Source organism: Brienomyrus brachyistius, chromosome 1, assembly GCF_023856365.1.
Source record: "Brienomyrus brachyistius isolate T26 chromosome 1, BBRACH_0.4, whole genome shotgun sequence".
Lineage (NCBI taxonomy): Eukaryota > Metazoa > Chordata > Actinopteri > Osteoglossiformes > Mormyridae > Brienomyrus > Brienomyrus brachyistius.
The window spans coordinates 42,334,205-42,351,040 of NC_064533.1; the positions used below are offsets into that span (position 1 = coordinate 42,334,205).

The window sequence follows — 16,836 nt, forward strand, 5'->3', positions numbered from 1 at the left end:
TATGCTGTTAGCATTGTGTCTATATGAAATATTACTGACGGTATTAACTGCCTACGGTTGTAATAGTACAATGTTTTTCGCAGTAACCCTGTGGCTTCTGCGCACTTACATCTATGCACGTGCATGTGACTTAGGAAGTTGTGGTGCACACCAGAAAATAGGGCTCCCAGAAAACCACTGTGTAATTCGAGCCCTGAATATATCCATAAGCCTTGTTCACAATTTTTTATGGGAAAAATTTAAGCACACGGGTACTGTGTAATAAGGGAACTTATGCTGAAGTAGCTGAGCTTCAATTTCACAACAGTGTAAGACCTGTTTAAGTAAAAAGAGAAATACAATTAAAATATGCCTGTCGGTGACTTGGATTTTGTACTGATTTATTTTACTTGAATATGATGAGAAGCCATTAAAATTTTCACATGGTTAAATATTTTTTTTTGTAAAATAGGCTGCATTTACTGTAAAGCTTACTCATCCATTCCCTAATAGTTTACATTTTTCAGATGTGATTAGAATCTGCAAATGTGAGGGGGTTGTAAACATTTTTTTTTGGAAATTAACCAACCATTTTGCAAAACCCCTATCGTTCCATTGGCTGATGAAGTACTGGGATGGGTTTTGGGGAGCCCTAATGTAAAGGATCTGGATGTAGTTTTGGTTTAGAAGCACTGCCTTTACTGGGCCAGTAACAATCATAATCAAGGGCACAGATTTGGGTATGTCCCTACAAATATTGTGGGAGTATCGTATGTACAGCAGAGGTGACCAAAATCTCTCCATTGAACTACATATCGAAGGTTGGGGGTGTAGGGCAGGGGTGAACAAGGGGTCTCACAGCAAGAGTCAGCATTGGGAGGTAAAATTTGCTGATCTGGGGACAGGGGGGGTTTTCTGTAAATAATCGTGAATTTTGTGTGATAGTCTGTTATCAAAAGGGGCACTCTGTTAAATGTGCTGGCCGGGGGTGTAGGGTGGGAGTCCTTTTGGTAAATTTTGCAGTGAGGCCCTCTGCAGTAATGAGCCTGGGGGAATGAAGTATGGAACCAATCCCAGGCAGCATAGGGAACCAGGCTAAGGTACACCCCCAACAGGATGCCAGAGTAACCAACATCCAGTTTGTATATAGGTGGTAGTGTCCACGACCTAGTTTCCCTGTGTTTCCTAGGACAGTTTCCGAAGCCTGTATTGGATGAGTGGTATTGAAAATGGGTGGACGTCAAGAGGGTATACCTTAAAAGACACTTGCAATGGCGCAGTATGGCCTGGTGATGGAGGTAAAGTCGAGGTTAACTGTCGTGAATACAACACCGGCGCTTAAATGCACAGTTACACACGCAGTATACTGGTGTGCCAACTCTCACGCATCTGGCAGGAGACTCACGCTTTCCGACTCTCACTCAAAAAATCTTACGACAGATCTATATTATTCCATTATAAACCTATAATTAGCTACATCAAAAGCGTGGGGGTAGTTTGCAAACTACACATACTATTTACAGGGCAATTAAATTGTTACATGAATGTGAAGGCTAGTGCTGACTTGAATTGAAAATCTCACTCCAGCCAGTTGACCAAAGTTGGCAACCCTGAAATGAAAGCCCAGAAATGTAAGCAATAATAAGCCTAATACAACCACTGACGTGCAAAACTCGTTTCAGCAATGTAATTTACATCATCAAGTTTTTTCTCCAAAATCTTTGAAAAAGAAAATGCCATTTTAACTGACAGACGATTAAAAGGTTCCCTACTGCTCTGGGCATCCAAACCAATGCCAAACCATTGCCATTTAATAATATTTTAAGTCAAACCTTGAAATATTGTAATGTGTAAAAGACAATGCGCATTCAGTATTAAACGTAAGACTTGCTATAGCTTTTCATAGAAGTAGGTGTAAAATAAATAGGTACATTTTGTAATCGTTTTCATTCTGTACTGTTAGAAGTGGCTATTAACATCCATTACACAGAATAAGCTCTGAAACGACTACGTGTGACGTATGTTCTTTTTGTAAATGGAATCCAGCAAGACGCAAGTTTTCGCAAGTTCCGTAAAGGAACGGTCTGATAGACGAAATAAAGGTACTGATTAATTGATCTGAATAGTTCTCCTTCCCCCTTTCCACAAAAAACATACAACATTCAAAGCATGAAATAGTACGAAATAACGAACAGTCATTCAAACAGGAAAAGCTGGTCGACTGTGGTGAATATATGGTGTCATATTCGCATCCCATTACTCAGTCCATGGTTTGCATATACTGTGCACATATTCTTTGCCAGTTACTCTATTCTTATCTAAATGCAGGAACTAAATAACTGGTACATACCATAATCATATAAATATTGTTGAATTAATTTATATTCCATAAAGCTTTTCCAGTACAGCGGGAAAAACTGAAATCATACATGAGGTATGAAATAAATTCCCGTACAGTATAGAAAGAAACCCACAAGTTTTACTATAAAGGCAAAACAGCTGGCACTGAACGAACACTTATACTTCTTCAGCGGTGCCCCCCCTCATGGAAATCAAACTGAAGTTTTTGGGCAACCGAATCGGCCGCTATCCATGTACTGTGGTAAAAACCGCCTCTAAGCGAATCTAGTAATAATACAGACCACTTCAGCTCCCGAGATCAACTGGTAAGTCTGCTGTTGTGATGTACAAATAGCATCATAACATTAAACGGCAACCTATAACCTTCATTAGTTTAGAGTGGATTTTTACAATTACGATTATCATTAACCATACTTCTATATCGGGAACGTGTCAAGTTCACGTACTCCCCGCGGATACCAAAATACGGCGATGCTTAAGTCCCATTAAGCCCCGGATTACTAATGAATTAGTATTTGCCAACTGTATTCAAAAGAAGTCTTTTACAATTTAGCCAGATGACGCCTTTACAATAAGTTGGCGATAACCAAAAAAGGTATAGGCCTGGTGAAAGGTAAGTATTTTTAACTGTGATAACCACTCCACTTCTCATATAAATTTGACTGTAGGGACTCTAGAGAATCCCAGATCCTGCAACACGTAGCTACAGTGAGAGAAAATTTACTAGTGCGTTTTTATGCTATTTTATGTATAGGGAAATTCAGTTACAACTACACAAATTCAATCACCCTACTTTCCCGGTCCGGATTACTTACGGGTGAATACGGAAAAACTACAATATCTGTTGGTTTGCTATCATTAAGACAAACGGAACAAAATAAGTGGTACACTTTTTTAGACGTGGGAAGACGAGTAACCAGGACTGCCTGTATCACTGACGAGCTAAAATATTTGGGAATAACTCGATATCCGGGGATGAGTAGACCTACCAACCTGCTAACTACAATGCTGTCAGAATTAATACAACAAAAAGTAATCTGACATCCGCCCGACGTGACATCGTTTTTATAATATGCCTGCTCAGTAAAGGGCTGTCACAAGTTCGATCACTACTGCACACTTTGCTGCCTCTGAGCGTGCACGATCGCGGGGAAGAATTAATATTAAGTCATTTCATCCGACAGCAGCGATTTTAACAAGTACCGACCAAGCACAAATGCGATGCGTTTCCCGTTAATTTTCATGCAGAGGTACAGCGGAAAAAAGGTCCGAAGCAATCCCCCGGAGCAACTATTTTACAGTAATCCCAGAGCGCCTTCAGTGTCTTTGGAGGAAGGACGACTTGTGCGAATGAAGTTAACCTAAGAAACTTTTCGGCAGCGCCGGGCTTTCTGTTCTCTCTAGTTATACATATTTATTCAGGTTGAACACCGAAGTGAAGGGGTGCAAAGAAATCTTGAAGTGCAAATCACATTATTATATCTTTAATTTTGTTTTGCATCCCGCCACTCCAATAAGTCACCTAACCTCACTTTTCCTCTCTTCCACTCCATCCTGTTTCCTCTAGCTTGTATGAAAGATACGCATGAAAGCATATTCAGAACGCGGTCCGTGAAATTAAGAGCGTGGCAGTGAGAAAAAAAGGCTACAGACCCCTGGATATGCCTTAAAAACAGCCGTTTATGCGCAGGGTAGAGCAGGTAACTCATTTGCGATGGGATGACTCTCTCCGGCCACGTCCTTTCCTCACTGTTCTTCAATAATCATGCACGAAATCTCTCCGTTATTCATTTAACTCGACAGTTTACCGCTAAACGGCCACGTGGATAAGAAAACGAGCTGAGTGGAGAAGGGTGGGGGCACTCTTCGGGTCTGTCTCTATTGCACTTCTCACCCAAGGCAGAGGGTAGAATTTAACGGATTTCTCCCAACATATGTTTTTGCCAGATAAGTAAATAGCGTGTGTCGGGAAAACGAAAAAAAAAACATTTGCAATTTAATGGCATTAGAGTTCTCAGCTAAGCCCTGCATGCTGTGCGCACGAAGCAGCGAGATGGGGGAGTGGAAGAATAGAAACGGACGTTATCGAGGTTTTCACCCATTTCTCCTTAAAAGGAGGATTGCCGAATTCTCTTCCCTTTTTCGTTTCGTTTCTCTAGACAATACCTTCCCATCTATTTATAATCGCCGTTATGATGAACCCCCAGACAAGATCAGTTCATGTGCACAGACACTTCGGCTTTGTGCTGTGGGTTTTAATTCCCCCTCCGACCTCCGAGGTAAATGGAACGCAGTAATACAATCGGAGGTTTTGGCACGGCAAACCAAAACTTGACCTGGTACTAGAAATGTTTTTCATCATGTTCCGTAGGAAAACATTTATAGGGATAATTCGCACGAACCAATGTAGGCTTATTACTGAGGAATAATTGGACAAGAAAACAGACTGTGAAAGGAGAATGTATCCCTTGGTCGTGCATACGACGGCGGGTTTGGCATCCCCCCCCCCATCCTGATGTCAGCCCTGGACGACAGGGCACAGTCAGCAGCGCTTTAAATCTGCGTTTAGTGGGCTATTTTAACCCAGCTAACCGGTTTGTTTGAGTGGGGATCAATCGCTTGCTCACCATTAAGATGTAATTATTATCCAGACACTTTCCTGGTGATAATCTCCCTTTACTCAGACGACATAAACAGGCTTGGTGGCACCCTGTGTAAGAGATCCGGTGCTGCCTGTGGCGTGAATGACGGACTGGATGGGTACCTTTGTGGGGGGTGAAGGGCATGACTTTGGGTTGAGCACTGTAGGGTTAAGGTCTCCACCCATTTAAGGGGATACCGAGGTTTTCGATTATTCGGAGGGTTACAACCCCCATATAATTTATTAATGTGGGAGGGGTGTTCAGATTTGTGGGCCGCACACTGCACAACGTTGATTTTCAGGCTTGTCAAGACATAAAAACTAAGGCTCAGGTGCGGATGACGTCAGGTCCTACACCACAGATGGACACGAAGCATGGGGGGTGGGGGGTGTCGTTGAGCATCCCCCCAGAGGACAACACTGTTCATGTCTGAAAAACCGAGGGAAGGGTCAAGCATGTGAGACTTAAACGCCTTCGTGTTTACCTAAATCCTAAGTGTGCGTGGAGCAGACGGCAACACGATCGGTGTATTTTAATCACTCCAGCAAAATACACATTATGAGTGATACAAGAGTAAAGTTAACTTGACAACGGCAGTCATTGACTACATCTCTGTGGCGCCCTACATACATAAATCTATGTCTCATTAAGAGGTATGGTTGTCAAATGTGTATATTTTTAAATGTGCCGTTCGTAATATAATTTATTGCCTCTGATGGCTTTGGAGCACACCCAGGAAATCCCGGAGAAGTTCCTCGCAGATAAAAAACGATAAACAAGGAGAGGTACAAGTTTCAACTCCGCCCCGCCGATGTTTTCCCCATGACCCACTTCAGGGCGGGCTTAAAAACTATGACACACATAATCATGTTTACTTAATCGGCTAAGCGGGAATGTACTTGACCGATGAGGATATTTGCATCTGATCAAAGCCAAAGAGTGGTTTCTTTTTTCTTTTTTTAAATCTTAAGTGTGCATGGAACAGACGGCAACACGATCGGTGTATTTTAATCACTCCAGCAATTTTTTTAAAGGAGTTTCGCCGGTGCCTCTTTCACTACAGAAGCCGATGCGCTGCTGCACGTTTGCGAAGTTCCTGTCCATGTACATGAGCACTCTACGAATTTCACGCAATGCGATTTAACTGTATGTTCTCGCAAAATATGTAGGAGGCTACGAGAGTGGGTATTTCTGAGCAGTGCTGTGTCTAATTTCCCAGTTATTTCGCTTTGAGTTTACTTAATATTTTATTTAAATTTTATTTTACGTGATCTCCACTTTACAATGTCTGTAAGGGAAATATCAAAGACATGATTGTGAAAAATAACACCATAGTTCTGCTTCTCAGTTTCATCATCTAACTTTATGCTACTTAACTGCTGTCTCACATTCTGATATTTACATAACTCTCACCCAATGGGCTGATGTAGCAAATTTTGTGATGCACTGTATTCTGTATTGTAGTGCACTACATTTACTGTCACAATTAAATACAGGGTCGCCACCCGTGTCGTATAATGCGAGATTGTGTCATACTAGAACTGGAATAAAATGCTCCTTACTAGAGGTTGACCGGCATGGGTTTTTCAATAGCCAATGCCGATATTTGAGAGTCAGGGTCAGCCAATGGCTGACATATGCTGCCAATTTTTTTTCTGGCCAATACTTGGACGTTGGTAAAATATCACACTAATAACAACAAACGATACACAAAATTTCTCAACTTAGCATTTATTGAATACTGACTGTAATTTTAAATATAAACTTAAATAACAAAAACACAATACAATTTTTTAGGATTAGATTTTTGTTCAGCCATCAGACAGGAATTACTAAAACAAAAGAAAAGAAATGCAAGGTTAGCATTTTTATTATAGTGCCTTCATCTTCAATTCATTCTACAATTCCAGTATTCCATGCACATTAATACAATTACACTCTAATACATTTTAAAAGAAAGAAAAACACTAGTAACTAAGTGCATCATGGTATGATGAGTAGTGTACAAGGCCCAAAACATTTCATTAACATGTTATTTATCTTGTTAGCAGACAGATAGCTTACAAGTCAAATTCACAATCAGAATCTAACGATCGCAGAAAATAAAATAACTTTGTTGTAGTACACAGTGTTGTATTCAGGACAACATAAGCCCTTAGTAGTGTTGTATAGTAACTAAGTAATAATGCTTCACTACTGTACTCAAGTATGTTTTGGGAGCATCTATACTTCACTTAAGTTTTTTATTTTGTCAACTTTCACTTTTACTTCACTACATTTCCTAATTTAACTGCATAATTTTACTCCAATACATTTTCAGCACGGAGTCTCATTACTTGTTACAAAAATCAAATTAGATTTGGTGTTTTCTCTGCCGCTCTTAGTTTAGGTGACCGCAACAAAAGCTTGAGGAAGCTGACTTGTCATTGTTCTATGAATCACGTAACGCAACGTGCACACGTGTCACTCCACACTCAACCTGTCAGTTACCTGTCGATGTGAGCGCTGAGCAGCCATCTCACAAGCAGTCATGGAGGAAGAAATAGCAGAAGCTGAACATTGAAATAGTTATTAAAGCTGGAAAACAGGGTTTTGTGACTGAGATAATGAACCCAATGCTGGTAATAGGAAAAACAGTGACTTGTGTTTTCACAAATGGTTTTAAAATACGTTAACATTAACCTGTACTTCTTTTTTAACAATAACCTACTCCTGTTTTTGAAGTGTGTGATGTAGGCAAAATTTTTCTTTTCCATGCTTTAAAATGCCGAGTAAACGTTTTAATATTCAAAGTTTAGACAGCGTTCTGTTGTTATTAACATTTACTTGCACTCGTACTTTTATTACTCAAGTACAGTTAGTTATAGATTACTTGTAATACTTAAGTTCAGTGAATACTACATACTTTAAGACTTTTAATTTAACTTTTATCGAAGTAAATTTCTGGAAGGGTATCTGTACTTATACTTAAGTGTGACTTTCGGGTACTTTATTCAAGACTGTTCCTTAGTGATTGTGACGTTGTCGACGGATAAGAGCGTATAAAGGATAGACATGTTTAAAGAGGAAACTAACTGCGCAAAGTCATGCACTTTTTATCTTGACGTCTGACAAATTGTTCGAATCTCCACTCTCAAATACAAACAAGTTGCACAGAAGGACCACTGCCAGCATCAGCTCAAATGAATGGTAACCACACTTTCAAACAAACAGTTTTCTCCGCCGTGCATAGTTCTTAGCAGCTCTGTGTGTGTGAAGACGGTGCTGTCTGTGATCAGGGCAGAGTAACGTAACAATCACGCTGCAGTGTTTGAGAGAGCTGCCTGCTCCGCCCCACACCCAGTGAAACTCTCCGACACAAGAAAAAAAAACAGAACTGATATCATCGGGCTGATATGGTAATAATTAATTTTTTATCAATTACAAATATTTTTAACGATTATAAAGCGTCTGTGAGCCCACCAACAAGCGCACAATACTAACTCTGTCAGAATCAAGGATCCTTAACGTTACCTGTAAGCTACAGTTGGTTGAAGGCTTATTATTACGCCAGTTCCCGACAGCGTAATTCGCGTTGTCTTTCGAAAGCGCTCGCGTTTTCTTTTAAAGCAACATTTCATAGCAAACCAGTTAAATTAATAGGTATTTGAAAGATCAGAATTTAAGCATTACCATTTTCTCACAGGACTCTTCCAAAACTTTTGGCTGGGGTCCTGCACAGGGCAGCATGTGTCACGTGTTACACAGCAACAATAACACTGGGCTGCCCGCAGTCGTGCCTGTCTGTAAATCGGCGTACTACACTCGGAATCGGCCAATGCCAATACATTTAAAAATGCCAAGTATCGGCCCGATATATCGGTTGACCTCTACTCCTTATCGTATTATACTGGACTATGCCGTATTAAAATGGACGAGTGGCAAGCCAATTTTCAAGTGTCAGTGAATGTAAGAATGCTGGATATAATGAGTCAACAGCTGTCTGAAGCGTATAAATTTCATGAACATGTCTTTTTAAAGACCCACTCAGCATATTGTTGTCACAAGATGAATGGTACATTGTTGCTTGTTCAGTATCCACACTTGGGTCACAAAATCTGATGACTGTGATGTTAATTAGTCACCCCTTTGACAGAGCTGACTTGTACACCCCAGTTATGAAATCTTTCCAGGATTACAATTTCTGTTTATGGTGATGCAGCTTCAGTGTTTTTGATTGCCAAGTACTTGTTTTTCCCTTGTTGCTTTGGGGTCACAAGATTTGATGGCTATCAAATATTGTGACCCTTCTGCTGAAGGTGGACGGTGCAACCCAGTCATGAAATCTTTCTCATATTATCATGTACAATGAAGACAAGTCGGGGCGGCATGGTGGTGCAGTAGTTAGCACTGTTGCCTCACACACCTCTGGGACCCGGGTTCGAGTCTCTGCCTGCGTGTGGAGTTTACATGTTCTCCCCATGTCGTTGTGGGGTTTCCTTCGGGTTCTCCAGTTTCCCCCCACAGTCCAAAAACATGCTGAGGCTAATTGGACTTGCTAAATTGCCCGTAGGTGTGAGAGTGAATGGTGTGTGAGTGTGCCCTGTGATGGGCTGGCCCCCCATCCTGGGTTGTTCCCTGCCTCGTGCCCATTGCTTCTGGGATAGGCTCCGGACCCCCTGCGACCCAGTAGGATAAGTGGTTTGGAAAATGAATGGATGGATGAAGACAAGTCACCCAACGTGCTTTTCACTGCAGAGTCCCTGATTTTCCCTTACTTGCTTTAGGGCCAGAAGATTTGGTGGCTGCTATCAAATATTGTGACCCCTCCACTGAAGTTGCATGGTGCAACCCAGTCATGAAATCTTTCTGATGTTATCATGTATAATGATGAGAAGTCACCAAAAGTGTTTCTGAATGCAGAGTCCATGATTTTTCCCCAGTTTCTTTCTGGTCACAAGACCTGATGGCTGCTACCAAATATTGTGACCCCTGTGCCATTGTCCATCTACACTAAAGTTTCCAGTGATTTTGGTCATGAAACCTTTTTGTCATGATCTATGCTTGATGTTACGTGCCGTAAGGTTCAGGGGAGGGGTTGCCCTGCAGGTCCTGCTCGTCGTCATTCGCATGTTACTCCCTTTGGCTCTGCCTTCTGAACCTGGCCACGCTCCTGGTCTTCGATGCTGCTTCCGGATCCCGGATTGAAAAGGCCATGGCGGGAGATCAGCGGCAGCTCTGCTCACTGTTGGTTATTGTTGGATTGCTTGTGTTTTGGATTACTTGTGTATGACAGTTTTGGTGTTTTGGTTTCTGACTTTCGCTTTGCCCTTTTGTACTTTCACTTTGGTTTGTTTGCTTTTCTGGCTTCTTTGATCTCTTGCCTTCCTATTGACTATACTTTTGCTTGCCCCCTCGGACACTGTCGCTCTGGTTTTGTGTTTCCTGTATGTTCGCGTCTGTCTCGGTGTGTAAGGAGTGACTGCCTTTTTGTTTATGCATACGTGTGGTTTACTGTGGTTTTGGCTAGGGAGTTAAATTTAGTTTTTGTAATTTTGTTTTCTCGTTTTTATTTCATTTAGAATTAGCTTGGGGAATCGTTCGTTAGTGCTGTTTTGTTTATTGTTTTGGCCGTGTCACCGAAGTTTGTTGCACCTCGTGTTTGTAATAGTGTCTGTGAATAAATAAATATAAAAAAATACAAAAAAAGATCCCTTTGTTTACTGTGTTCCCTTTTCCCATCCCTTGGTTGTCTCGTTTTCCCCTCTCCTTTCTCTTTACCTTTCTGTCGGTCCTCAACCCTAGACTGAGGATTGTAACAAATTGGGGGCTTGTCCGTTCCTTTCTCTTTTCCGGGGTTTATCTGGCGGTTTATTTTGTGTGGGGGGGGTGTGTGGTTGTGTAGTGGAAATGGCTCAGTTCAACCTCGTTGCTTTCACCCTCTACTCCACACTCAAACAGTTTGATAAGTGCCGTAAGGACGGATCTGCTAGGAATAGCAGAGTTCTTTAATGTTTCGGTCCCTGCTGAAGCCTCTAAGTGGGTTATAAAGCAAGTGTTGCAGGACGACGGGAACTTGTGTTCCTGATCGCTTAGTGGTGTACCTGAATGAACAGAGGGTAACTTGTTTAGCTGAAGCTACTACTCTTGCTGATGAATTTGTATTAACCCATAAGACTGTGTTTACCCCAACCCCTCTGCCTCGCAAACTTGGTCCCCATCCTGTAACATCCTCTCCTTCGTCCGCTTCTTATTCACCACCTCTGGAGAGAATGCTTCTATTGCCACGAGGTGGGTCACATCATTTCAGTCTGTCCGGCCCTTAAACGTAAAGATGCCCATGCTGCGACTAGAAAGGTGCAGATCGCTGCTCGTGTTACAATGCTTTACCGACAATCCAGACTGTTGAACCTGCCTTTCAAACTTTTGTGTTTCCTGGTGCAGTATCGCTCGGTGAAGCCAAGGTATGTCACCCTGTAACGATCCTACTGGATACGAGAGTGGCACAGTCTTTCTTAATTGAAGGAATTATACCTTTAGACAGTACAACTTACTGTGGCACCGACGTATTGGTGCAGGGTATCAATCTGTGTGTGGCTGCGGTTCCTTTGCATACTGTTTATCTATGTACTCCTGACTTTTTTCAGGATTTGTACGTGTTGCGATCCAGACCCAGTTACCTGTTCCTGGGATCACGTTCATCCTGGGTAATGACATCGCGGGGAAGAGAATTTTCCCCTACCTGAAGTTGCCCCAGAACCTGAGATCTGCGCAAATGATGTTGCGGCGGATTTGCCCCAGGTGTTGCCCCAGGTGCTTCTGACGCGGGCCCAGCAACGCAAGTTCGCCGACATTAATCTGGCCGAGACATTTATGTCCGACCCAGCACCTCCTTCAACAGGTGACCCTGAATCCCCGGTCCCTGTAAAACATGCTGTTGTTATCTGCTCTTCCTATGTATAACCAAAACATTTTTTCCACAAAATAAAAGAAATATAGTAGCATTTACCATTTAGTACTTTTGCATAGTGCAACGTATACATAGCCTAATAATATAAAAAGATTTTTATTACAATCAATATGTACAACTAATATTAATATTACAATAATATTACCTATTAATATTACAATTACAATTGCATTTATTTACAATTAAGTGTTTATATATTTTGTCAACGTGCTACAAATTCTTTAAATTACTTAAAAATGACAACTTCTACAGTAACTAACAGGATTATAACTTTAACAGTGACTTGAATATCTATGCTCTTGAAGTGGGGTCACAAGTTCTCACGAGAGGTAACATTTGTAGAGCGTATATTTGCATGTCCGGGCATGTTACTACGCATTAACTCGTTAGGCGTAGCAATCTACTTATATTCGTACATAACGGATAACGGCATAATTGTGGAACTGACAAGGTATCTTCTTCAGGGTGAATATCCCAACGATGCTGATAAACGTCGGCATTACCTCCTAAAAAAAGAGAGCCTCTAATTTGCATGATTGGTAGGGTAACCAGTAGAGCAGAGTAGGTCTACCCTATACACACGAAAAGAGAGAAAAAAACGTATGTCTATATATACACCTATAAACACCTTTTTGTAAAGTTTTATCTGCTTTTAAATATGTTCTTATGGTTAATTCTAAACATTATTCTACAGATAACGACTTGTTCTACATTAGAAACAAGGGACCCAATAAGGAGGCAAAATGTAAAGTTGTGTGCAGTGCGGCGGAGGCTGACGAATTCTTCAAGGAGTTTCACTTCAGTGACATAGGCGCACATTCTGGACAAATTAAAACACCGGATGCCATTTCTCAGCAGTACTACTCGCCTGGCATGTCAACAGACATAGAGAAAAGGGGTAGGCTCATGCGCTGTATTCACATTTATGGCAATTTATAAATTTGTCACTAAATTTTCTCTGTGATATTAAGCTTAAAGAAAGTTTTGTTCCTTTACGTTACAAATTCTACTTTGTATTTTTTTTTTAATGATTTACTAATTTCTAAATGTAAAAATATGAATATGTTCATAAGACTTTCTTCCATTCTTGTCTATTTTCACAGATGAAGGTCCCATTTGAACTGATTGGAATAGACTTAATTGGAAAGTTGGTCACATCTGACCAGCAAAATCAGTATATATGTGTCATAATTGATTATTGCACCAGATGGGACAGACTTATCCAATTAAAACCAAGTCTGATAAATAGGCGACACAGTTAAACATTAAAATTTGTTTATCAATATGAAGTCCCTAAAGGGATACTGACTGACCAAGGCAAAGAGTTTGTTAATACTGTAAGTATTTTCATGTCTTCTACACAAATGATCATGTATTTCATAATGTTCTTTGCTGTGTAAATGATTTGATATGATTTTTCCTAACTGTAGATCAACACTGAGGTCTGCAAAGTGCTTGGCATAAAGAGAAGCCTCTGTGCCCCATACCACCCTCAGACCATTGGATTGGTGGAGAGGGTCAATGGCACTATACAGAGGTGAAAAATGCATCCACCACAGTGTGTGTGTGTGTGTGTGTGTATATATATATATATATATATATATATATATATATATATATGAACAGTGTGTTTCAAACATCTTTGTTTACATTATACATTTTGACTACATAATTGCAAAATTGGTAGAAGACAAGTGCAGCACCTGGCACCAATATTTAGAGCCAGTTGCAGTATGTTTGGGCTGTGCACAAAGAAGCAGCTCACAACACAGTACTCCCCATATTTTCTGATGTTTGGGAGAGAAGCACGATATCCATCCGAGGTCCCAGAATATTATCAGGTAAAACTGAAATTATTTGTGAACATTTACATAATTTTAATATGCTTTATTGATTAGAAACATAACATATTACGTAGTTATGTTGATAAAATCATTATGGACATGTATCCATAGGTTGATGGGTCTTTTGAGGATGAATACATCAAAGAAGAGGTGGCCATTGACATCAAACGTCATGAAAAAATCATGAACATTGTTGAGGACAATTATGAGAAACAATACCAAAGAAAAAGGAGAAGGCAATCAAAATAGGAACACCAAAGATTTCAGGTGGGGGACATGGTATGGAGGAGGAGTGTCCGCAGTAAGAAGTGGAAAGAGGGAAAACTGAACCCAGATTATTTTGGTCCCTATATGGTAACCAAAGTAGAAGGGAAAAGCTCTTTTGGATTCATGGGGTCAATACAAAAGCAAGATCAAGATTGACCACCTCAAACACCACCATGAGGAGACCCCAAGGATACCTCAAAAATTGAGGAAGCATCAAAAACTTCACCCTATTTCTCCTCCCCCTTCCCCACTCCCTCTCCAGCTACAGACCCCACACCCACTCCAACTGATGACCCATCTTCTAATGTTACTTCCTTTTACGAAAAGTGTATGTAACTTGGATGAACTAACACTGAAATTCATTTCAGTTTAAATGAAAGTAAATATTTCCACTTTTTTAATCAGTCAGTGTTTTGGTGAACACTCTGTAGCTCTTGTACTTCAGTGAAGTATAAGATATAAACAGTTTTTCCACTTTCAGCCAGAGATCCATCCATTCATCCATCATCTTCCACTTAATCCGGGGTCGGGTCGCGGAGGCAGCAGTCTCAGCAGGGAAGCCCAGACTTCCCTCTCCCCGGCCACTTCATCCAGCTCCTCTGGGGGGATCCCGAGGCGTTCCCAGGCCAGCCAGGAGACAAAGTCTCTCCAGCGTGTCCTGGGTCTTCCCCGGGGTCTCCTCCCAGTGGGACATGCCCAGAACACCTCCCCAGGGAGGCGTCCTGGAGGCATCCTAATCAGATGCCCGAGCCACCTCATCTGGCTCCTCTCGATGCGGAGGAGCAGCGGCTCTACTCTGAGTCCCTCCCGAATGACTGAACTCCTCACCCTATCTCTAAGGGAGAGCCCAGCCACCCTGCGGAAGAAACTCATTTTGGCCGCTTGCACTCGCGATCTCGTTCTTTCGGTCACTACCCATAGCTCATGACCATAGGTGAGGGTAGGAATGTAGATCGACTGGTAAATTGAGAGCTTTGCCTTTTGGCTCTGCTCTCTCTTCACCATGACAGACCGATGCAGCACCTGCATGACTGCTGACGCTGCACCGATCCGCCTGTCGACCTCCCGTTCCATCATTCCCCCACTCGTGAACAAGATCCCGAGATACTTAAACTCCTCCACTTGGGGGAGGACCCCATCCCCAACCCGGAGAGAGCATTCTACCCTTTTCCAGCTGAGAACCATGGTCTCGGATTTGGAGGTGCTGATTCTCATCCCAGCCACTTCACACTCGGCTGCGAACTGCTCCAATGAGAGCTGAAGGTCACGGTCCGATGAGGACAACAGAACCACATCATCTGCAAAAAGAAGAGACCTAATCCTGAGGTCACCGAACCGGACACCCTCAACGCCCTGGCTGCGCCTAGAAATTCTGTCCATTAAAGCTATGAACAGAATCGGTGACAAAGGGCAGCCCTGACGGAGTCCAACCCTCACCGGAAAAAAGTCCGACTTATTGCCGCCCATGCGGACCAGGCTCTGGCACCGGTCATACAGGGACCAAACCGCCCTTAAAAGGAAGCTCAGTACCCCATACTCCCGGAGCACTCCCCAAAGGACTCCCTGAGGGACACGGTCGAATGCCCTCTCCAAGTCCACAAAACACATGTAGACTGGTCGGGCAAACTCCCATGAACCCTCCAAAACCCTGCTGAGAGTATAGAGCTGGTCCACTGTTCCACGGCCAGGGCGAAAACCACACTGCTCCTCCTGAATCTGAGGTTCGACAATCCGGCGGACCCTCCTCTCCAGGACCCCCGAATAGACCCTACCAGGGAGGCTGAGGAGTGTGATCCCCCTATAGTTCGAGCACACCCTCCGGTCCCCTTTCTTAAAGAGGGGGACCACTACCCCGGTCTGCCAGTCCAGAGGCACTGTCCCCGATGTCCACACGATGCCGCAGATGTGTGTCAGCCAGGACAGCCCCACAGCATCCAGAGCCTTGAGGAACTCCAGCCGAATCTCATCCACCCCCGGGGCCCGGCCACCGAGGAGCTTTTTGACCACCTCAGTGACCTCCGCCCCAGAAATAGGCGAGTCCACCTCCAAGTCCCCACACTCTGCTTCCATATCGGAAGGCGTGTCAGTGGGATTGAGGAGGTCTTCGAAGTATTCCTTCCACCGACCCAAAACGTCCCGAGTTGAGGTCAGCAGCGCACCATCCCCACCATAAATAGTGTTGATGCTGCACCGCTTTCCCGCCCGGAGCCGCCGGATGGTGGACCAGAATCTCCTCGAAGCCATCCGGAAGTCCTTCTCCATGGCCTCGCCAAACTCCTCCCACACCCAAGTTTTTGTCTCAGCAACCGCCAAAGCCGCATCCCGCTTGGCCTGCCGGTAGCTGTCAGCTGCATCTGGAGTCCCATAGGCCAAAAAGGCCCGATAGGACTCCTTCTTCAGCTTGACGGCATCCCTTACCACCACTGTCCACCGGCGGGTTCGGGGATTGCCGCCGCGACAGGCACCGACCACCTTACGGCCGCAGCTCCGGTCAGCTGCCTCCACAATGGGATATGGGAGAAGTTCTGCCGGAGGTAGGAGTTGAAACTCTCCCTGACAGGGGATTCCGCCAGATGTTCCCAGCAGACCCTCACTATACGCTTGGGCCTGCCAGGCCTGGCCGGCTTCCTCCCCCACCAGCAGAGCCAACCCACCACCAGGTAGTGATCGGTAGACAGCTCCGCCCCTCTCTTTACCCGAGTGTCTAAGACATGCGGCCGCAAGTCCGACGACACGACTACAAAGTCGATCATCGAACTGCCGCCTAGGGTGTCCTGGTGCCAAGTGCACATAT

General features: G+C 43.2%; 2 long non-coding RNA genes across 2 annotated transcripts; one reads left to right on the forward strand and one right to left on the reverse strand.

Moving 5' to 3' along the window:
• Window positions 1-6,697: 6,697 nt before the first annotated feature.
• Window positions 6,698-8,869, reverse strand: LOC125704150 (uncharacterized). Its single transcript, XR_007381038.1, has 2 exons — window positions 7,473-8,869; window positions 6,698-6,814 (listed from the first exon to the last, which is right to left on the reverse strand). It is a non-coding gene; the product is annotated as an uncharacterized LOC125704150 (long non-coding RNA).
• Window positions 8,870-11,640: 2,771 nt separating this feature from the next.
• Window positions 11,641-13,472, forward strand: LOC125704212 (uncharacterized). Its single transcript, XR_007381061.1, has 4 exons — window positions 11,641-11,862; window positions 12,626-12,829; window positions 13,035-13,268; window positions 13,362-13,472. It is a non-coding gene; the product is annotated as an uncharacterized LOC125704212 (long non-coding RNA).
• Window positions 13,473-16,836: the final 3,364 nt, after the last annotated feature.